This window comes from Rhagoletis zephyria, unplaced genomic scaffold, assembly GCF_001687245.7.
Source record: "Rhagoletis zephyria isolate East Lansing unplaced genomic scaffold, Rhagoletis_zephyria_1.1 Rzeph_scaffold_00111, whole genome shotgun sequence".
NCBI classification, from domain to species: Eukaryota; Metazoa; Arthropoda; class Insecta; order Diptera; family Tephritidae; genus Rhagoletis; species Rhagoletis zephyria.
Window position 1 is genome coordinate 128846 of NW_016157195.1, and position 23614 is coordinate 152459.

Consider the following 23614-nt stretch of genomic DNA (forward strand, 5'->3'; position numbering starts at 1 on the left):
CTGCTTTAGAAAGAAAAACATATTTTTTTTTTTAAATTTAATTTAATATCATTTAGGTTTTAGGAACTTATTTTTTCTTCTTTATTAATTGTTTTGTTTTATTTAATTTTTTTCAGGTTTTATATTAGGTATACCTATTATTAAAAAAAAATTATCGATTTTTATTTCATTTAGTTTTTAGAAACTTATTTTGTTTATTTTATTTTGTTTTTTAAGTATTTTTTCATCTTTAGATTTTATTGTTTGGATTTGTTTTAATTTCATTTAATTTTTAGAAATTTATTTTATACATTTTAAATTTTCTTCCAATTTTTAGGTTTAAGTAAAATTTTTTTTAATTCTCAGTTTTTTTATTGCTTTAAATAGAAAATATATATTTTTTAGTTTCATTTAATTTTAAGAAACTTATTGCTAACAGACAAAAACCGAGTAATGCTAAGACCTGCTTTAAAAGAGAGAAAAAAGCTTTCAATATAGTTGCCAGAATTGAGAATTGTCTTACTAAAGACTTTTGTCTTGCGAAAGACTGTGATGAGTTGAAAGACAGTTGCCAGAATGGCCTTGTTAGTCATTGTCAAGGAAGAAAAAGAAAAAGGCTCCTGAGTTGAAGTGAATATCAAGCAACAAACAGCCATCAGCGACATGCACCAGCAGCGAGCAAAGCATCGACAATTGCAAATGTTGTTGCCACAATTGACTACAACAAATGCATCGTAATAATAGCATGAAATAATAGCAGCAACAATCACTGCTGGCCACCAATGCGGGTATCGCGCCTGGCAGCGTCAGCAGCAACGCGCACCATCAACAATCATTTGCCGTCTATCATAGGCAACAACAACAACAGCGAGAATACAACTGAAAACCTACACACTAGGGATGTTAATTTTTTCGCTGTTTACGATCCCGGGATTTTCGGTATGTCGTTATTACAATCTCGGGATCCCGGGATTAGTCCCGGAATTAAGATATTCATTACTTTCCAACAACTTAAATTGCTTCTATCTCTGCTACCATAAAATAAATAATAAATAAATGGGTTTGAAACCTACTTTTTTAATTTAAAGTGGCGTTTTAATTTTTTCTCTCTGACGTCAGGATTCGTTTTGGGGACTTTGTAATTTCAAAGATAGGGTTAATTTCAAAAATTATTTAAAAAATTCAATGCAATGTAGAATAAAAATATGGGTACCAAATGAAAGAGGTAATTTCTTTAGAGTTTAAAAAATTGAATTTTTTTGGATTCACAAGGGCGAATAGGTAATTTGTTAAGCTGGTAAAGTTAGAAGAATGTAATTCGAGGCTGTTATCCAGTTTATATAAGTCCTTAACATATAGCTTTTTAAAAGGAAATTTTCAATAATTACCAGTCCTTATGCACCAAAGAATTGAATCTGATTTAACTCTGCAGAATTTCCTCTTTAATTTGATACCCGTTCTACTTCTGTAAGCACATTTCACTGAATTTTTAAAATCATTTTTGAATTACTGACGTCAGAGTGAAAAACTAAAAACGGAATTTTACTATGTTTGGCCAATGGTTTCGCGAATATATTGATATTTGTGTTTAGAACTTACTACCGCGCGGTTTTGTACGTATATTGAGCTAGACATATATATAAAAAAATATAAATTATTAAATTAAATAAAAAAACAGAAATATAGCCAATACTGGTCAGGAAAAGGTGTTTCTATTATTGCCATCAGTGCAAAATACAAATCCAGAGATTATTTGCCTAGAATCGCGGGATTATCGGGATTAACATCCCTAGTACACACTTATGTACATAAATGCATATGAGTAAATTGCCGTCCGTTTGTCCGTTCGTCCATCTGTTTGGTGCCTGATTGTTGCCTACTCGCAGCAGCAATTGACTGACTGGCTGCCTCGCCGTTTGGCCAAATGTGCGTTTCGACGTTCTACTGATTTGCGCGCTCATAAATTAATTGAAACCAAAATGTGATCGGTGAATTTTTGAATTTTGTTTTTTATTTTTGTCTTCGTCTATGTAGCCACGTGTGTTTGTGTCGCAGTAATGACGCAGCGGTCACGCTATTCACCAGCGCAAACAGCAGACAGGCGATACGAAGTGACATTTTGAATGTTTTATTTGCTATATGTATATCGTTTTAATTATTTATGTTTATTTTATTGTTGTCTTCAATTTTTTCAGCTGTACTTATTGTCTCTTCGTCATCTTGACGGCATTGTCATATATGCACATATATTTCCGATAGGGCTTTATCATATGACAGCTTTTGTGGGCAGCGCTTACCGCAGCTACTATTGTCGAAGAGATACAAATGTGTTTATGTATCTGCGATATCCTAGCACTTATAGCAGATAAATACATATGTGTGCCCATATGTATTTGTTTGGTAAAACAAAAATCATACAAAAATCACTTGGAAATTTTGTTTATCGCTCGATAGAGTGTAGGCTAATATGAAAGTATTTTTTATGTAGTTTCATGCTTTTGTTGACTTTTGGTTGTGGAAATTATTCCTTATTCGTGCGTCATTCAATCAGTGGAATAACATAAAAAAATAAAAAAAGTGAGTGCGCGGGAGAAATAAAACTTTGTAGAAAAAATTCCAGAAAGGGCAGAAATTTGCAATCTATTTTCTAATAAACCCAGTGTCAAAATTATAAGCGCACCACCTACTGATAAGTTTTAACAAATAATTTTTTTGTTATTTAATTTTAGTTATTTGTGTAGATGCTTTTACAATATTTGAGCGATATTTAAAAAAAAAAATCAACAAACTTTCTTAAAAATTATAATATAATTTTTTTTTAGAAATATGCATATTGTAAAATTGAAGTAGCTAGGACTCACCGTTGAGTTTTGGCGATTTTTTTTTTCTGGTGACGGTGTTTTTAGTTGAAAATGGGAGCACACTTATCTCAGATAATGCACTATCTTCCGTTTTGCATAAAGAACAAGATTCCATCGCGAATTGTATTTAAATGAATACTTAAAAAATATATACAAATAAAAAAAGTAAAAGTAGTAACTCGTGCCACACTCTAAAAAAAAAAAAAATCGGCTAAATTTCCCAGCTAAAAGGTAGGTTACTGATTTCCTACATTTTTATTCGCGAAATTACATGCTCGATTATTCAACGAATAGTTTGTTTAAATTTCGGCCTTTTTAGAGTGTAATATAGCTGCTGTGGTGTGCGTAAATCTACTACGAAAGCGTGTACAAGCTACAAAATACACATCTGCTGTTTTATTTCACCCATAGAATTGTGTAAAGCCGCTAACAGAAAGGATTTTTACACGCGACATGTGTGTAAACGAGAACAATACATATTCATCGTGTAAATTTACCAAAAAATTTAAAAAAATAAACAAAAATATACTCGATTTATAGTCGCATTTTTAAACAGATTTTTTAGAGTGCATATACCCGTAGTTGTGTATGTAACGTATACGCCCCGTAGCACCATACACAGTCAGTTAACCATGTTTACTCACACGCCTTAACTTAAAAGTCATATAATTCAAAAAGTAATTAAATATTGGGGTGGACGAATTTTACACAGTATTCCTTATGCACATATATATTACATTTTGCATATATATTATAAAAATTTGAGAATGAATTTCAAATATGCCAATAAAAATTGTAAAAAATTGAATTTTAGTTCCTCAAATCATAATGGAATTTTTTAATTTGGTAGCACACTAGTTTTATAACACTAGATTCGTTCGTTTTGGCAAGTAGAATATTATCACTGTGTAATTTAACATTTTGAAGTATCTTAAATTATTAAGATCAAAACAGGTCGTAAAATTTCAAAAATTACAAAATAGGTACGACGGATATTCTGCATGCTGGCATTTTTTATAATTTAGCGGCACACTTTTGAAACTTCACAGATACGTTGTATTGGGTGCGAACGTCCATTACCTCTAATATGAATATTCTGTTTGAAAACTTATATTCTATTTTGCAAAAAAGTTATTAAAGAAAAACAAATTTTCCAGCAACAACGGAAAAATATTAAAAGAAATAATGAATAATTTCGGTACTTTTTCGCCTAAATAAAGGTTTTAAATCTAAAATTGTTAAAATACTTGATTTATTTTTTATGGTTTCTGGAACTCCATTGATTGAAATATATACAAGAAGAATGCTTCACCGTTTTTTTCTGACACGAGAAGGAGTGCCACACTAAAAAAAAACGCAACTCGTGAGATTTGCTCATACAATTCGACGATTGTTTTATACTCGGCATAATGACAAAGCAGCCGTAGTTACACAGCGCGACTCATGAGTCATTACTCAATTGTGTCACCTCACCGAGTTGACCCACTAAGGTGAGTAATTAAGTGAAAGGACACGCTCAGCCAACATTTATTGATAGATTATATTGTTCGTGGCGCGCGTTACAGTGTTTAGGGTCGACGAACTCGAGACCGCTGCTCTAAATCAATTTCAACGAAGTTGGTCGGCTGCCAACTTTTGATTCAACTAATCGCCTCTAAAATGGACTGTAAAATCGCCTCATGTAAACCCCATATTAGCGAAGTCAGCTGTCAACTGCTATTGGCGCAGTGGGTTCAATGAAATTCTGCCAAATAAAGGCTCTGAACTTTCTGCTCGATCTATTACTAATAGACTTTTTTTATGTATATAAAATACGGAGGCTTCCAGTGCAATCAGACTGCAGACTTTAGGTTACTGGAAAGATAGGCTGTTCGGGCACAGTGGATTTCTGAGTAGATTTCCCTAGAAATAGGTTGCCTGCTAAATATGGAATACCAAAAACATGGGCCGAAACCCCGCACAAAGCTCCCAGGACCTAGGAGGGGTTAGGTTAATGGTGGCCGTGGCTATATTTACAGATAGTATGAAGCTAACCTTTTTTTTGCCTAACGTATCATGCAAGCATTTTTCAGGTGGAAACGTGCGCAATTAATTAGGCGGTAAGATACAGTTAGATGAGCGAGCGACATCCGATTCTGCATAAAAATTGTGCGACGCAGTGGACTTCGGCGCCCTGTTTGGGAGACCAATAGCAGCATTACCGGAATTCTCCATTCGAAAGCTAAGCAGATGTGGAGCTGTACAGGATCGTGCAAGTTTACCAGACAGATCTGGGAAAACCTGCGGCCTACTTTAAGCCAGGGCTGTGTTAAGATTGAGTAATGGAAAATATGTACCTGCAAAATCACTGCTACCTTCATAGGACTCTGGGCGAAGTTGAAACTTTCTAATTTTTATGGAAAGTACGAATGTCCATGTTGTGTGGCTTCATTCCAGGCCCATTGTTCAGTCAGATTGTATATGGGTTTTTTAACCTTACTCTCGAGTACTTTGCTCCTCTATCTGTTATGATGATGAGCTTGCTGTCTGTTTATATGTATTCATTTTCGGACTACCACCTCTCATAAATTTGTAGTATGTAAGTATGTCGGTAGTAGTTTCCCTTCAGATGAGTGCTTTTGTAATCGAAGTTTTTCTGGGCATGACATGATACATATGAAAGCAATTAACTTCTTTTTATAACAAAAAACATAACCCACCCTCGTTTTAGCCACTTAAGCAGCCATTGTTGTTGACTTCATTTAACATTTCTTGCATTTGGTTAACGATCATAAATCTGCATGCAACAGCACACGCACTCACCAGAGAAACAGCCAAGTAAATACATTTTCGTTGGTCTTATTAAATATGTACATATGTGCAGCTCCGGCCCGCCATATTCAAGTAGCCGGAAAGAGATAAGAGAGCAAAATATAGACTTGCAAATGAAAAAGGCTACAGCAAATGCAATAAGAAAATACACGTCAACGCGCTACAAAATGACGGCAAACAATTTATGAAGCAAAGCGTCACAGGCAACAACAACAACAACAGCAAATGCATAACTGAGAAAATTTTTATATGAGTCGCTTTTGTATAATTTTCATATAATTTTTGCAAATGTAGACGGCAAGTGCTATAACAAAAAACAAAAAAAATAAAACGAAGTAAAACAAAGGAAATATCAGCAGCAAAGGCAAGCAGAACTTTAAGCAGTTGCCGGAGCGAGGCTTACCGCCAGTATTTGTATGCATTTATGTTTGTGATAACTGACATGACTTAAGCAATAGGAGGGAATAACGCAATGGCAGGAGGCGCCATCGGAAATCGCGACGTGGAATGAGCAAAAGTGGACAATGGCTGGTGTAATGGTCAAATGGGGGAATATGGGAACACCGGGGAGTGAAAAGGCAAAGCATATGCTATTTAGCCATATGCAAATAGGCTTCCAGCTAGAAAATGGACAAACACAACATACACACATACGGACATGCATTCATAAATCCTTACCCACACTGGCGGTCAAAACTGGTTGAATGGTGTTTTTCTTTATATTTAAAATTTTTCTGTATGTTTTTTTAACGGCTATATAGATAAAATCGAACTTTCAATCTTTATACAGAATTTAGAAAAATTCAACAAATTTTCAAAATTTCAAAATTAAAAAAAAAAAAATTTCAAACCGGTTTCCTCCGGTTTTTTGGACTACTGTAGGCGATTTTAAACACGTCTAAGCACTCGGCTACGTCGGCAAGAGCGGTACTTTAATCCGAAAAAAAGTCAGAAAAAACTTTATAATATAATGTTAAAATAAGACCAAACGTGAATTTTCCACTGATTTTAATTTTTTTTAATTTTTATCTAAAAAACCTAAACTTATTTTGCTTTGCTCTTTTCTAAATAAAAGCTAACTTTATCTTAATAGTTGTAGTCTAATTTTTGGTCATGGATTCACACCAACATAAGCATTTTCACTGTATGAAAACTATGTAAAATAAAACCGGTTTATCCCGTTTTTTTCTTAATTCCAAAATCGAGAATCGACTTTTTTCAAATTACAATTTTTCGAATAACTCGAAAACTGGTTTTGGTAAAGACCCGAATAGTCGAACACCCCAGTATGCAGTTACACAGCTTATGAAATTTTGATATAATAACTGCTAGTTTGGAGCGGCTAGGAAATCGCATTGATTTTTAATATATTTTTTTTCTTGTTGACGGTGTTTTGAATTTTTTTCCATATATGAAAATATGAATTTCGTGTGACAGAAAATGCGCAAGACGATTTGCAACAGCTGCCAGGCAAAAAAAAAATGCTAAAAATCTACACGATTTTTCAGCCGTTAAAAAATGAAAAAGTAAATTTTTCATAAGCCTTGTAACTGCATGCTTACAAATTTTGTAAATTTCACATCAAAAAGCTCAAAATTTCGATGAAAACTTGCTGAATTTTTCTAAATTCTGCGTAAATTTTGAAGGTTTAATTTATAAATATTGTTGTGCCTAAAACATGAACTATATTTTTATAAAAAAATAACAAAAAAAATTTTAGCTGGTAAAACATTGTAAATATTAAAAGCAAAGCACCATTCATTCAATTTTGATCGCCAGTGTATGCATGGAAATAAATGTACAAAAGCAAAACTTGCTTCAATATAAAAAAGGGGCTCAAGCTCCCGGAACACAATTTCATTTTGCTTTTTTTTAATTTTTTTTTGTTGCAATCTTTGTCATTTTTTGCTATTCGTGCAGCAAAAGATTGTTGTCTTTATTGTTATTAATATTTTATGTAAGTGTGTGTGCGTGGGGATATGTCTTTTATGCGGCAATTGTTTGAGCCTGAATAGGCGCTTTTGTGGTTCATTTTTACTGGCTGGCCATTGTAAAGGTTTTACGTCTATAATATACATACAGGAGTGAACATACATACATACACATACTTACATACATACGTATGTACTTATATTTTGCATGATATTGCCTTTATCGTTTTACTCCTGTAATTTTACTTTTATTTATGATGATCGCAGCCTTAGTACACAGGGTTTTTGCACACACTGTCCCGCGCTGCTCCTTTTGTTCTCATTTGTGTTTGTTGTTCTTTTTTTCGGGAAATTTTTTTTCTTATTGTTTTTGCATATTGTACGCCATTGTTTTTGCGTATTGTTTACCATTTTTCGAGTATATGTATGAACACTAGGGTGCAGCACTCTCCAAACAACAAAAATTGTTACTGTTTCACCAACGGAATTATAAAATTTATTATATTTAAAAACTTCCACAAAAAATATTTGGGATAAATATTAAGGTTTACGTGCGCTGAGCCGATTTGAAAATAATTCCAAAAATATGTATCATTTTTTTGATTCAGTTGATAAAATGTTCAAACATTTTTATGCAGATTTTTTAAGCTTTAACTTTTCTATCATCTGAGATGATTGCTTGGAAGAAATACATGTTTTTAACAACTAATTTTATTAAAAAAAAAAAAACAATTTTTGAAGCTCTTTTCAAATCGGGCCAGTACATCTAAATTTTAATATTTTGTTGGAAGTCTCTAAATATACAGTGCCTCAAACAAATGAGCACGGTTTAAAATTTAATAGACAATTTAGGAAAATTAAAAAAATTTTCACCAAAATTTCAGTATTTTACTTTGAATGTGTAGAAAATTTTGAATATGCAGTTTTATAGCGTATACAATTCTAGTCTAATGAGGTGCAAGTTTCAACCGGCTAAAGGATCCCGTCGATTGTTGAGATTTTTTTTAAGACTACTTTTTATTTTTTTTTTAATATAACAATTTAAATTTACAAAAACGGGCGTTGATTTTTTAAAATTTTCTTGCTTACGGTTTTATTTCATAAGAAATTCACACTTCTCTGGAAAAAGTGCAAAAATCTGTCACCGCAAAAAATTGATTTATATGGTTTTTATTAAAGCTTGGCCGGTATTTTTATAGAAAAATAACAAATAATCAACACGTGGTCATTTGTTTGAATCGCTGTATGTGTAATAAACTTCAAAAATCCGGTGGAAAAACCGCAATTCTTTTTTCTGGGGCGCCCTAATGAACATAAGTATGTACATATATATGTAAGTACGTATTTGTTGTTGTGAGTCGTTGTCGTACCGCAAAGTATTATGTTAACTTGGTGGCCATTGCAAACAATTAAAATGATATGAAATGTATATAAATTATTCATGTCTTAATCTTAAGTGGACAATCTATGCAAAATGAGAACAAAAGTAATTGTACATTGTATGTTTGTATGCATTGTGTGTCTATACGTATATACATATATATTTCAGTGCGTATGCGCTATATTTTGTCTACATGTGTATGTACGTAAATATGTAAACGCCACTCGATCCATATAAATAATTACGAACCTTATAATTTTTCTCAAGAACAAAAATATTTTCACTAAATTTTGAATATTATGTCTACTGGATCATGGTTAAAGCATTTAAAAAAAAAACCGGGACTATCGACGGACATTTTAGACGAAATAACGACGTTAAAGGTTCATCCCAGCTATTTGGCGTCAATTTTACTCGGACGGATTTACTATGTGATCCTGGATCTCCATTTTGGAACAAACTTCGAAGCCACTATAGAGGTCTAAGGGTGGCGTGACGGCATGAGGAGTACTGGCTCGGTGAATTTCTATACACAGGGATGGAAGATGGAGAAGGGCGTTGGGGCGGCAGTCGTATGCGTAGAGCTCAGCCTAAAAAATCCTATAAGCTGCCGAACTACTGCAGCAGTTTCCAGGCGAAGGCATTGGCCATAAGGAGGGCGGCGGAGCTACTGAATGGAAATCTAGATAATAAGCTGGTAAATCTCTATATCGTCAGTTAGGCTGCGATAGAGGCGCTACCACCGCGTGGAACGAGGAAGCCAAACGGCTTGCCAATGAGGACGCTTTGTCGGAAACCATACTGATAGAGCAGGTGTCGATTTCTCTACGAGCCATTAAACGGAACTCGTGGAACAAAACGCAAGGCTGCAAAGTGTCTAGGGTTATGTGCTGAGCGTATGACATGAAGCTCACGCAGTTTCTCCATTCCGACAAGAGGGAGGACGCTAGGCTACTGGTGGGTGTTCTAACGGGGCATTGCCTGCTGGAATCGACCGCCTTTACACTCGCTCTGACCAATTATAAGATCCGTAGAAGATGCATAACGAAAAGGAGGCAGTGGAGCAAAAACATTGGCATTGAGCGATCGGCAGTAATTGAAAACTTTGACGGAACGAATCCTTCTCTACACGCATGTCTCTGAGGGGTCAAAGTTGGACGCCAAAGTTGGAGGGGGTTTGTGTGTTGTTAGGAATTCTCCATAAACCTTATGTATAGGCTTCTGTGTTGAATTCTGTAGCGTGACTAATGCAATCTTGGTCGCCATTAAAGAGACAACAAACTGGCTACAGCAGTGTATTACCGATAAGAAGGGCAAATATTTATTCTACTAGCCAAGCGGCAATCAGGGCTCTAGAAGAGCTTATGATACGACCATAACTGGGAGGGGAATTACCTAACCTCTCTCTCACTATTGACTCGGATTTCGTCCAAGTCCAGTTGATTTAGGTTCCAGGAAACTACATGACCGATTAATTGGCTTGCCATGTTACCCGCGAGATTATCCCTCCGGACAGGGCGGGCATAAGAGTTCCTATCGCAATATGTGGACTTACTACTGGACGTACGGGCTTATTTATATATGTGGAGCGCTGGGCAGAAAGTAATCTATGCAGTGCCGTTGACAAAGCGCCAAATCTTGACCGGGTATCAAATATAAGCCCTTGGGTTACGACTCAATATCGCCCCGGAAACTTACTATCGCAGCTGATTGGATAATGACATGGTTGAATCGATTCAGCATTTGCGTCACAGCTTCTCTCATTAGGTAGGTTGTTGTGGAACATTTTTAGGCCACCAATCGAAGGTTCGTTGTGATACCACGACTAAGAGTTTTGTCACACCCCTTGCTGAACTATTTTGAATCCATCACGAAACTCATCAGGCATCTAAGGTTTATATCTCACTATTCGTCAAGGTCACTAAAGAAAGCAGTTCTCAGAAAGCGCAATCTGCTCATGGATATTGCCGAAGAGTTACAGAGAAAATGGAGAAGTGTCTTTGTTTATATAGAGAATATAAATTTCGAGACACTTTTCAATACAACCTACGCCAAGTTATTCTGGATATTCGACAGGTCGTAGTTTGCATCCATCTCTTGCTTGCCCTTGAACGGATAAATTCTCTTCCTCTCTGAGAAATTTGTTGCAGAATGATGGCATCTGGTAAGTATATCAAGGTCCCCAAGGATTCGCTGCATGGATTAGACTAATCTACACACAGAAGAATCAAAGTTTTTATTTTATTTTTATTTTTTTTAAGTAAAAATAACACCGTGCGACAGTAAATATATAAACAAATAGAAAATAATACCAGTATCATGTAACCGCATTGGGTATTGTACTACAAGAAAGCGCTGAAGAGAAAAACAACTACATAGATACTTTTTCATTTGATATTCAATACAAAATCAATTTTAATCAAGCAACTGCTTGAATTGCTCTTAAAAACCACTTAGTATGTACATATGTAGATATGTAAGCATGAACTTCCATGAGTAATTTTTCTACAAACATTTCCTGTCAGCAGGTGTTCCACTGCCGCATCGCACATCCAAGCGCCAATTCATATTTCCGCTTCAAACACTTAGCCATCCACGTCTCTGTGTCCATTTACAATATTTAAATATGTATGTATGTAAATGTATGCGTGTTCTTCTAGTCAACCACTTGAAAGCTAATCTACAACTCCTATCAAACACCTTCACACGAGGCCATAGACTGACTGTTCGCAAGTGCGTCTATCTACATACTTATAGCACATTTCGAAGCGACAGCGCCTCCGCGATTAGTAGGTTTCGTCGGTTGGCGCTCGCACATTCGTAAATATTTGTAGAAGACCAAAACATAAGTCAATCATTTGTACGACTTGTAAATTATGCATATTTTGTAGCATTTCCAAATAAAAATTGTAAATCTCTTCCATCACACCAGCCATCCAATGTTAATTATGCCAACAGGCGGGTGTGTGGGTGCTTCATGGTGGGTGATCAATGGTTGATTGAGGACTACTTTTCCGCATTTTGGGACGAGCTCCGGACTATTCTATGAACATTTTGGAACTAGTTCGGGATCATTTTGGGTCTAATAGGGAATCATTTCAGCCCGTTTCAATATTTGTGCGCGATAATTTTGGTACTATGTCAGGCCTAGTTCGGGCCTAGTTCGGGACCTGTTCAGAACTATTTCAGGCTCAATTTGAGACAATTTCGCTACTATTTCAACACCATTTTGGTACTAGTTTTGCAGCATTTGAGATAAGTTATGGATAGAGCTATTCGAGACTACTTCAAGACCATTTCCGGAAAGTTCACGACTATTTCAAGACCATTTAGGACTATTTCAGGAGCATTTCGGGGCTAGTTCGGGATCATTTTTTGATTAGCAAGACCTGCTCGAAATCATTTCGAGACGAGTTCACGACTTTTTCACAACCACTTCAAGACAATGTTATGACTAGTTCGGAATAGTTCGTAACTTGTCGCGAAACGCATCCGAAACGGTCCCGTTCACAGTCGTTTACACACCCTTCAATGGGTACCTAGTACTCAGGCCTTTTTTTTCTTCCGAAGGCCTCTCTTATCAAAGCAGATTTTTTTCCTACAGACCCCTGAACTTTCGAATCGTATTCCTCTATTGCGGATATTGATCAAAATTCTATGCAATTTTCATGATTGATTGATGGAAATGTTTTGTTTCTCAATTAATCTTACACTTGGAGGTACATAAGAGGCAATGATGAGCAGAGGAAAAAGCTTCCTCCACACCTGTTATCCAAGAGTTCAATTGGTATGAAATGTATGTAAGTTCGGGTGTTTGCTGCCCACTGGCGCACGTCAGTTGCCTGAATTGGCATTTGGACGTAAATTAATTCGTTGTTTTATGAACGCAGCGATCGTTTGGATGTGTTAGTGTTTGTCAGCAGCTAATTCACACTTCCTTATTTTTAATATTTTCAACCATATAACTCTTTGCCCGTAGGAGAAGCTACGTATTTTTATTATTTTTGGATTTTTGTTTTTTTACGCTTTCTAGTCGCCTGTCTGCCGTCTGGCCCCAAACAATTTTTTTTTTTTTTAAATTTAGAATTCACACTTGCATTGGGTAATAAGTAGGTACTTGTTGTATCGCATTTGAGATTTATTACTTTTTAAAAGGCCTGTCTACATACAGTCCGATGCGCAAGTATTTAAAAAACACTTTTGTTGAAGTGTTGCACTCTTTGTTTACTTACGAAATTCATGAATGAAGTGTAGCAACAGTGGATCAAAAATTTTCTTCAATGAATTAATGAACTGGTTGAAGGATTGCGTGCGATGGACGTGAAGTTTGTTTTTTCGGAAGGAAAAATGCAGTTATTCAAAGTGCAGGAAATTAATTTTACGAATGACTCAGTTGGTAAGGGTGTTTAGGATTTTTTTTTTAACTTTTCGTTTTTTGTTTTGAAGCGCTAATGAGATGAAAGTGAGCTTAAAGTCGAGGAATATTAAGTAATTTTGTAAATAGATTTTGAAGCGAATTTCCTATTAAATGCCAAACTTCATCTAAAGAGTAGACATACTTATGTCATAATGGTCATTTCAAATCTGGACATAAATTTTTGGGTCAATTAAAAACTAAGAAATGTTGTTTCCGATTTAAAAATTTGACATAAATTTTAGGCCATTTAAAAACTGTACATAAATGTTGGACCATTTAAAACTGGACATGAAGTTTTTGTGATCCAAAAACTATCTATAGAGCTGACACTGAGAAGCTGGTTATAGTAATATTAAGTATTTTTAATTTAGACATTAATTATTCGCCACTCAAAAATTTGAACTAAACTAGTAATCATTAAAAATTCGGACATAAATTAAGAGCTTTAACAATCCGGACATTAATTTAAGAGCTTTAGAACAATTTTTTTAATTGAAAAATTGGACATAAATATTTGGTCGCCTGAATGCTGGACATAAATTGATTTTATTTCAAAGCTGGCATTAAATATCTGTTAATTTAAAAATTGGAAACACCTTTTTTGCTCATTTACAATCTGGACATAAATTCTTGGCCAATTAAAAAGTTGCATTTAAGATCTATATATAATATGCACACTGCAAAGTTGGGTATAATCTTAAATCTTAAAAAATGCGCTCACTTTCCATTATAAAATATTTGATCAACCTGCATGTCTTTCTCTAGAACGAAATATCAAACCAAAACGATCATTTTGTGATAGACAGAAGACATAAATTTACCACGCAATTGTGTTATTTTTTTATACAAGAAATTTGCGTGCAGTCCTAAGATGTTCAAAAGCCTTTGTACAGTTTTTAAGTAACAAAAAAATAATGCCAAATACTTTATTTATGAACAGTTTTTTATTACCATACAATTATGTCCAACTAAATTAAATTTTTATATTCCAAAATAAATCCAGTTCTAAAATTAATATTATTATTGAATTATTATTATTATTGTTATTAAAAACAGTTATGCCTAGTTTTAAATCAACACAAAAATATGTTCACCTTTTATACTACCATAAAATTATGTCCAATTTTTTTATTCCCAAAAATTTTAAACTTTCAAAAATATACATACATAGATATTTAAAATTTTTAATTTGCAAAAATTTTATGTCCAGTTTAAGACCGCCAAACACGTGCATAAGTATGCCCAATTTTTATATTCTAAACAAATTATGTCGAGCTTTAAATCGCTACAAGATAACGTCCAATTTTGTGAATACTATTAAATTATGTCTAAATTTTAAATTAGGTCCTGATATTCTGTAACCAACAACTGATGGCCAACATTTTCATTAAAATTTATGTCCGAAATCCCAGCCTGGGATAAACCTAAATTGGGGGAGACCTCTCTTCAACCAAAACCTTGGAATAGTTTGGGCAGCAAACTGTCGGGGAAACTTAAAATGGAGGAGCGCGGGTGAGGAAGGCCTCGACAGCAGTGTATATATGTAAGAGATGTTGGGCTGCACTTGGGGACTTGCTCCTGCTCTTTTGCACTGGAGGTTTTCACGGCAATCGTTAAGCCAGTACTATTTTACGGGGTATTGGTATGGTGGACAGCAACGGAAAAGAAGACCTACTTTAAAAGACTGGAGGGAGAGTGTTTACAGGATCTCAATGATCAGTATAACGGCTGCCTTGAGGACAACGCCTACGACGACACTCCACGCAATCTTACACATGCCACCAGCGGACTTGGTAGCCAAGAACATAGCTTGTAAACGCTTCTGCGGGACTTTATGCCGCTGGACAGCTTGGATTCAGAACGTATGTATGGTCACAGTAGTATAACGGGCGAATAGACTAAGAAGTTGACGGTTGGACGGTTGGACGTAGGGAGGAAAGAGAATGCAATGCACGTCTACCCAGAAGGTTCTAGATATGACGAAGTGGTAGGGTTTGTGCAGCGTATCGCACAGAACCGGTAATAGGCTACCAGAAGACTGCAGTATCTATCAAGCGGAGCTCCTTGCTTGAAAAGAGGCGGCAGAAATAAACTAGTCAGTCGACCATATTTGATGAAGTTTTGCAGATTTTTCTTTAATTTTGCACAAGGTTTGGAACTTTGATTTTTGGGTTTTGTGCTGTAGAATTAACTATATTTTTATAAAAAATTAGCGAAAAATAAAATATTTAAAAAATAGTTGCCCGCATTGTAGAAAATTCGCTGTACCTAAATTTTATTGACTGACTGTAGGTAAAAATTTTCATTTATTTAGTATTTATTTACTCTTTTGAAGAAATTTATATATTTACTGCAAGAAAAGGAATTCAACTAGTAAATGGCCATACATAGGCATAGCAAGAATCTGCCAGTCGATTGATTAAATCACCGCCTATGCAAATTATTTGTATTACATACATACATTTATATATGTATGTATATGTGTATATATAGGATATTGGCGATACTGTGTATGTATGTGACTGTGTGTGGTTTTTGTGCGTTTAGAACATTCTTATGCCAATAAATTCGCTTAATTGAAAGGAAATAATCATAAAGCAATCCGTTCTAAGTCAGTGGTCAAAGTAAACTTATATATATAGTATACACAAAAAATATATATATATGTTTGTATGTATCTACATATGTAAGAATGCCCATATTCTTAAATTTACTTTACCCAATGGCCATATGAAGACATCAACTTCGTACGCACTCATGGATATTTATTGAGAAGGAAAAAATCTTATAAATAGAGGCAGAACAAAATCCAATATAAAATAGATAAGAAATGTTTTTTATTTGGAGTTGAGTATCTGTTTAGTTGATGTTCTATCGCAGATATATTAGCAGTGATTTTGTAGCGATAAAATAAATTCTATTAACTAAATGGCTTGGACTTGGAAAATATTGAAAGAATTTCGTCGATTCCAAAATTAACTTTATAGATTTATAGCTCTTTCGCCGAAAATCGATTAATAAATATTCCAGCCGTCTCCGCTTTTAATAGAGATTAGCTAAAAAATACTCGCGTATGTTGAAATTTTCATAATGTATACATACATACATACATATGTACATTTATACCTACATATATTTGTTTAAATATATCTATCATGAACAAATTCAACCATAAATCTTTTGCAGTAAAAGATAGACTAAATAATAATAAATAAATATCTTGCCATGTAAACTTACAAAAAGTTGCCGGCGCGCCGCTGAACTTTCCAAAAATTACAACACGAAAAATTAATTGCAATGATTGTATGTATTAAAAAAAGCTTGTAAAAAAAATAGTACGCCGACAAGGCCACAGCCACCAAAAAGCATGCAAATACATTAATCGCAACTAAAGATGAATTGAGCGGCGGCGCGGAGATATAAGAATGCTGGCTAGGCTAGGAAGCGCGCATTGCAACCGGAATCAGTGGTGCAACATTGGAGCTGTAGCGAAGCTATGCATTTACGAGTAAGAATACTGGTTTGTGTAGATTCAATGACAAGGCGATTGCGGCATTTCAACTTATTTTCATACTTACATACGTATGTATGCACATATGTATGTATTTGTAGTAGGGTACTGGTGGCAAGCATGTAAGCGAGCGCGAGCCTCGCATAATTAATGCTAAAAATAATGCACGCAAATACTGGCAATAATTTTCACACAGCAACAACCAGCCATACATAGCATGCAATATTCGTCGTATCAGGCATTACTGCTCAATGTGACAGCGATGTGGATAGCAGAAGCGAAGCAGTAGCTATGTACAAGGTATTGGCGAAGAAGGTCCAGGCTTGTAAAGCTGATACAGCTAAAAGCTAGCCACGTACTTGTTATGAACTTGGAAGTTGAAAAATGCTTATATTAATTAATGTTGAAGAGATTAACTGTATACTTAGAATGCAAACTTATCGGAGTCTGTGCGAGGTTGCAACAATGCTTAGTAGAGCAAGTAAGTACGTTGTATATAGCGCACGCTTGTGTATGTACAAAGCAATACATACACATTTATTTGCGAATTTTGTGTTTATTATCTGAAAATGAAATACTTTCAGCAACGAAAAAAATAATGGTAATTGTGCTGCGTAGAAATTAATGGCAGTGTTAGTGAAATGGTATAGGATACTGGTAGATATTAGTAATGGTAATTGTAATGAAAGTGATAATGGTAATGATAACGGTATTAGTAATGGTAATAATAACAGTATTAGTAATGGTAACTGAAGTGAAAATTTAATTAATTTAATTTTTAGGATAATTTCTTTTTTGAATAATTTTTTAGTCTTTTGGTTAAACTTTTTTTTATTTTAAGTTTTATAGTGTAGAAAAAAAATTCTGTTTTAGAAATTTATTTTATATATAGATATACTTTTCTTTGTTCAATTTAAATTGTTATTATTATGTTAATTTCATATTTTTAAACATTTTTTTTTGCTTTAAAAATTTTTTTTTTTTTTATGTCATTTATTTTTAAGAAATCTATTTTATTAATTTTCTCCTGTTTTAATTTTAGTTATTCTTTTGTTAGTTTAATTTTTTTATTTTATTGTTTTAAAAATAAATTTTTTTTTGTCATTTAATTTTTATGATCTTATTCATTTTTTTAATTTTTTTGTCTTTTTTTAATAAAAATATTTTTAATATAATTTAATTTTTAATTAAATTTTTTTTCCTTTTCTAACTTACTTTCCTTTTGATTATTAATTTATGCTATTATTCATTTTTGCACACATATATGTATGTACATAACTAAGTAAATATTCACAGAGTATAAAGTAAATTATATATTGGTATGTTATTTACATAATATTTGTAAGCTACATAAATCTACCGCTGTTATGAGAAGTCACTAAACTTTGTTGTCCTTTTGAACTGTCTAACTCTCATTCACTTGAAATTAAAGCAGTAATGGTCTACATATACCCAATGCAATTTGCCTGCATAATACTAGACGATATTTTAGCCTATTGACTATTGCGTTTGATTTTGTAATGTAAATAAAATAATCGCTACTACCGGCATGCGATCAAAAATCGCAAATCTAAAAAACTTAATATATACATTAAACATTTATGCACTCATTCTAATCGGTATGAAGTAACACAAGTAGATACGACGTACGTATGTTTTTACACGTACATACAAACATACCCACATATGCACGCAGTTACGTACGCACATACCACAGCCTAAGCGGCAGCGCACACTGGGACAGAAGACCTTCATAACTGTCATCAAGTAAACTAAAGCTTTTAGATCTGCTAAAGTGGATTGAATATGTTCCTAGACATAAGTAGCTACTATTAGAAAAACACTGTTTTGGTGAGGAAATTTCTTTTTGTTAATAAAAAAAAATATGTAAAAAAAATTTTTTTCAAAAATCAGCAGTAAGTCCTACCTTCATCAAACTTGCACTCTATTACATTAAAATTTAAAGGGCTATAAAACTGCATACTCAACATCTGACTAAAGAATCGAATAAAAAATTTTTAATTTTTACGAAACTTTGTTTATTTTTTTTTTTATATTGCACCCAGTACTATTTACTTAAGTAATTAGGATGTTACTAAATATCGAGTCTGATAGTAATTACTAATTTTCACAGCACTAACTACTTGGTCTAAAAGAACTTAGTTAGTTTCACTTAATACATCACTGCGTACAGAAGGACTCGGAGACTTTGGCTTCACTAAATACTGGATACAAAATTATTTAGTATTTATAGCTTCAATACTTAATACATGCTATTTAAAGAGAGTGAAAATAAAGAATTTCAAAATTTTCTAAACTATTTCAGATTTTTCGAGACTGCTTCGGGATGTCAGGATTTTCGAGACTATGAAGAGATTTTAGAGCCTATTTCGGCATTATCGGGACTACTTCGGCGTTTTTGGGACCTTCCCAGGATTTTCGAGACTACTTCGGTATTTTTAAGATTAACGGGATAGTGGGGAGTCGTTCTGGATTCTCGGGTATATTTAGAGATTTTCAAGACTACTTCGGGTTTTTAACACTTTCGGGATTTCAGAGTTTTCGGGACCACTTCGGGCTTTTTGGGATTCTAGGTACTATTTCGGGGTCCTCGGGACTTACTTGGAGGTTTCTAGAATTTTTGGGGGTCTCAGTAATATTTCGAGATTTTCGAGCTTGCCTTGAAATTTTTAAGATTCTTGGTATTATTTCGGGGTTTTCGAGACTAGCCCCCCCCCGATTCTGTGCACTTGACAAATTGTCCAGCTTGACTATTTGTCAATAAATTTGCGCCTAAACTATGCTGCAAACATTTAATTTAATAATTTTTGAAAATGCCCAACAAATTTAGCAAATGCAGACAAATCTAAGCGGCATAGTTTTAGGCGCAAATGTATTAACAAATTGTTTGAAAATTTTTCAAGTGCACAGAATTTGGGGGTAAATATATCGATAAATAACTATAAGTATATCGATAAATATACAGATAAAAATATTTTCTACATCAAAACTACTTCGAGGTTTTCCCAAATTTTCAGGATTTCGACTAGGATTAGAGACTATTTCCGGATTTCGAGATGTTCGAGCATGCCTTGAAATTTTTAAGATTCATGGGACTAGTTCGGGGTTTTCGATCCTAAATATATCGATAAATATCCATAAGTATATAGATAAATATACAAATAAAAATATTGACTATGTCGGGACTATTTAGGGATTTTCGAGACTACTTCGGGTTTTTAGGACTTTCGGAATTTCCGAGACTTCTTCGGAGTCTTCGAAAATACTTCGGGATTTTTGCAACTATATCAGAATTTTCCGGATTCTAGGGACTACTGCGGGGTCTTCGGGGTCTTCGGGACTATTTCGAGATTTCTTCGAGGTTTCTAGAAGTTTTGGGGTTCTCGGTACTATTTCGAGTTTTTCGAGCTTCCCTTAAAATTTTTAAGATTCTAGGGACTATTTCCGGGTTTTCGAAACTAAATATATCGATAAATATTTATAACTATATCGATAAATATACAGATAAAAATATTGACTATATCGGGACTATTAAGGGGTTTTCGAGACTACTTCGGGGTTTGAGTATTTTCAGGACTATTTCGGGATTTCCGAGACTTCGTCGAAGATTCAAGACTACTTCAGGATTTTCGACTATTTCGTGATTTTCGGGTTTCTGGAGACAATTTCGGCGTTTTCGGGAGTATTTCGAGATTACTTCGAGGTATTCTAGAATTTTTGGGGTTCCTGATACTATTTCGAGCTTTTCGAGCTTCCCTTGAAATTTTTAAAATTCTAGGAATTTTTACGGGGCTTCGAGACTAAATATGTCGAAAATATCCATAAGGATATCAATAAAAATATAGTTAAAACTATCGATAAATATATCTATATTATATCTATAAATAAACATATAGATAAATATATGGATAAAAATATCGGTGCAAATACCGATATACATCTCGATAAAAAATACCGGTAAATGTACCGAGAAATATATAGAAAATCACGAAATGGTCCCGGGAATCTAGAAGTAGTCTCGAAAATCTCGAAACAGTTCCGAGAATTACGAATTAGTCTCGAGAAATATTCTTGCAAATCCTGATTTAATCCCGAGTCCCAAACTGGTACTTTAAGCACAAGGGTACTAGGTGTGCCCATCACTCTTATGCACAATAGCTAAAATAATAATTTGTTAAAACTTCTCAACATGTTGCGTTATCTTCTGACTCATTTAGGGATGCAGCTTTAGGCAAATGTACTTAAATAATGCTTGTCCACTTTACTACCAATCCTCGTCGGCAGATGTCGCAACACTCACTACACATTCACGAACACATTCTTGCACCAGTGTGCACAAGGCACTTTGACATTTAACTTCTTTATCCACCACCTTTGTATACACCTAACACTTCTAATATGTACACCTACACATGCACACATCTAAGACAAATGTCATTCTATTTATGTTAGTTTTTAAAAAAAGTACAATTGTTGCGATCATTCCTGCGAGTGGACGTGTCCGATCGGGCCCCCCGATTTTGTCAATAAAACCTTATACATATATTGTACTTTCAAAAAAGAAGTTTCTAGTGTATTCTTTTAATATAAAGTGGAAAGTGAAGTTGCAAGTGGTAGGGGAAAATAAAAGCCCATAGTGCTCTAAAAATTGAAAAAAATTTGGGTTTTTGGTTTACAGTCTACAAAAGAGACCAAACCTTGTGGACAGCTGATTAAGTTAAGTGATATTTTAAACAGTTTTGGCTGTTTGCCTTTTGTTTACTAAGAGTTCATACTTTTTTTTATAAAAGTCTAGCAACCTTACATAACCAGCACTACATAACTACTACATTTCAATATTCGTACAAAAATTCAACAAACTTTAACAATTACATCCAAAAATTTTAAACTTTAAAAATCTAAGTGCTAAAGCAACCCTGTGATCTTCGAAAAATACCACGATTCGAATATGGTTTAATGAGAGAAAATGGCAACATTGCATTTTCGCGTAAAAATTTGGGAGCAGCGTTTTAATGGTCGCCGATCGAGATTTTATCTATTATTTGACATTATTTGGATATAAAAAAGTCACGCAAATCCAACATCAACAGGGATCGAAATAAAAAACAAAAAAATCGTACATACATATCGCGCACGATCTTCAAAGGAGACACAAAACAAAATTACAAGTTTGTGAGAAAATGCGAAAAATTATTTTACCTTAAGTTTTTTGAAAAGTTAATAAAAGCTCTGTGTACATTTTTAGCGCATAATTTCAAAAATTATTCAATTATTGAATTATGTCGCTTTTGGAGATCGAGTGCAATACATTAGGGTGGTCAAAAAAAAAAAGTAAAGTCGGAGGTCGCAACCCTAAAAACCTCAAAAGGGTCCCCCATTGCATTTTCAAGGGGTCTTATTACTGGGAGTCTTCTGAAGAGAAACAGTTTTCCAATCGAAAAATATTGATTTTCAACAAATCTGTACCATTTCTATGAAAAGTTGTTTTTTCCCCATAAAGCGTCCATGTTAAGGACTTCCAACTTTACGAAGGATTATGCGGCCATCTTTTTTGCTTTACAACAAAGGCAGTACACCTCGAGCTATGTTCTGATGTGACAACTGCGACATTTCTTGCGGCATTTGCTCGCTTCGTCGGACGGCGAGTATTTCCCTTCAAAATAATGAGTGACAATGGAAAAACCTTTGTCGGAGGCAAAACAGCCACTGAAAAAATACGCACCCCAAGGCATTGATTGGCAATTCATGCCATCAAGTGCTTCCCATATGGATGGTTACCGCACACAAATTCACCACAAGTGATCCTACCACACCTAAATTCACCAAACTTTAGCTCACCACATCCGAACCCATTACGACCGTTCTCACCACACCTCACTTAAATTCACAAACCTCAAGTTGGGAGCTATTCCGCGATTTTAGAGAATCTCGGAACTAAATCAGTATGTTTAAGACCATTACGGGATTCTAGGAATTCCCGGGACTATTTGGGGGAATTTTGAGACTCTCGGGACTATTTTTGGTGTATTACTCGATTTTAATATCGATAAATTTATGGCTTTATTAACCGATTTTTCGATATTTTTATCGATATATTATTCGAAATTGTTATCGATACATATATCGATACTTTTAAGAAATTATTTTTCGATATTGTTATCGATTTATTTTTTGATATATTTATCAGCGTTGTTATCGAATATTGCATCCATATTTTTATCGATGCAGTAACCAGTATTGTTATCGATATAACAATCGATATTGTTATCGATATGATAATCGCTACTTTCAATGATAATTTATCGATAAATTTAGTCTGGAAAAGCCCAAAATAGTTCCTAGAATACTAAAAATCGAAACAGGCTCAAAAATTTAGAAAGAGTCCCGGGAACACCAAAAATTCTAGAAACCTCGAAGTAGTCTCGAAATAATCCCCATAATCATGAAATAGTCCCTATAGTCCCGAAAATTCTGAACTAGTCCCGAAAACTCCGACTAAGTTTGTGGGATATCCCGAAATAGTCACAAGTGTTCTAAAAATCCCGAAGTAATCTCGAAAATCCTGAAATAGTCCTAAGAATTCGGAAATAGTCGCAACAATCCCGAAAATCCTAAAAACGTCGAAGTAGCCTCGAAAATGCCGAAATAGTGCTGGCAATCCAGAAATAGTCGCAACAATCCCGAAAATCCTAAAAACCTCGG

General features: G+C 34.3%; 1 protein-coding gene across 1 annotated transcript in view; it reads left to right on the forward strand.

The window, feature by feature from the left end:
* salr (spalt-related) overlaps nt 1-23614 on the forward strand; it is an 80413-nt gene that overhangs the window by 34213 nt on the left and 22586 nt on the right. The window lies entirely within an intron of this gene.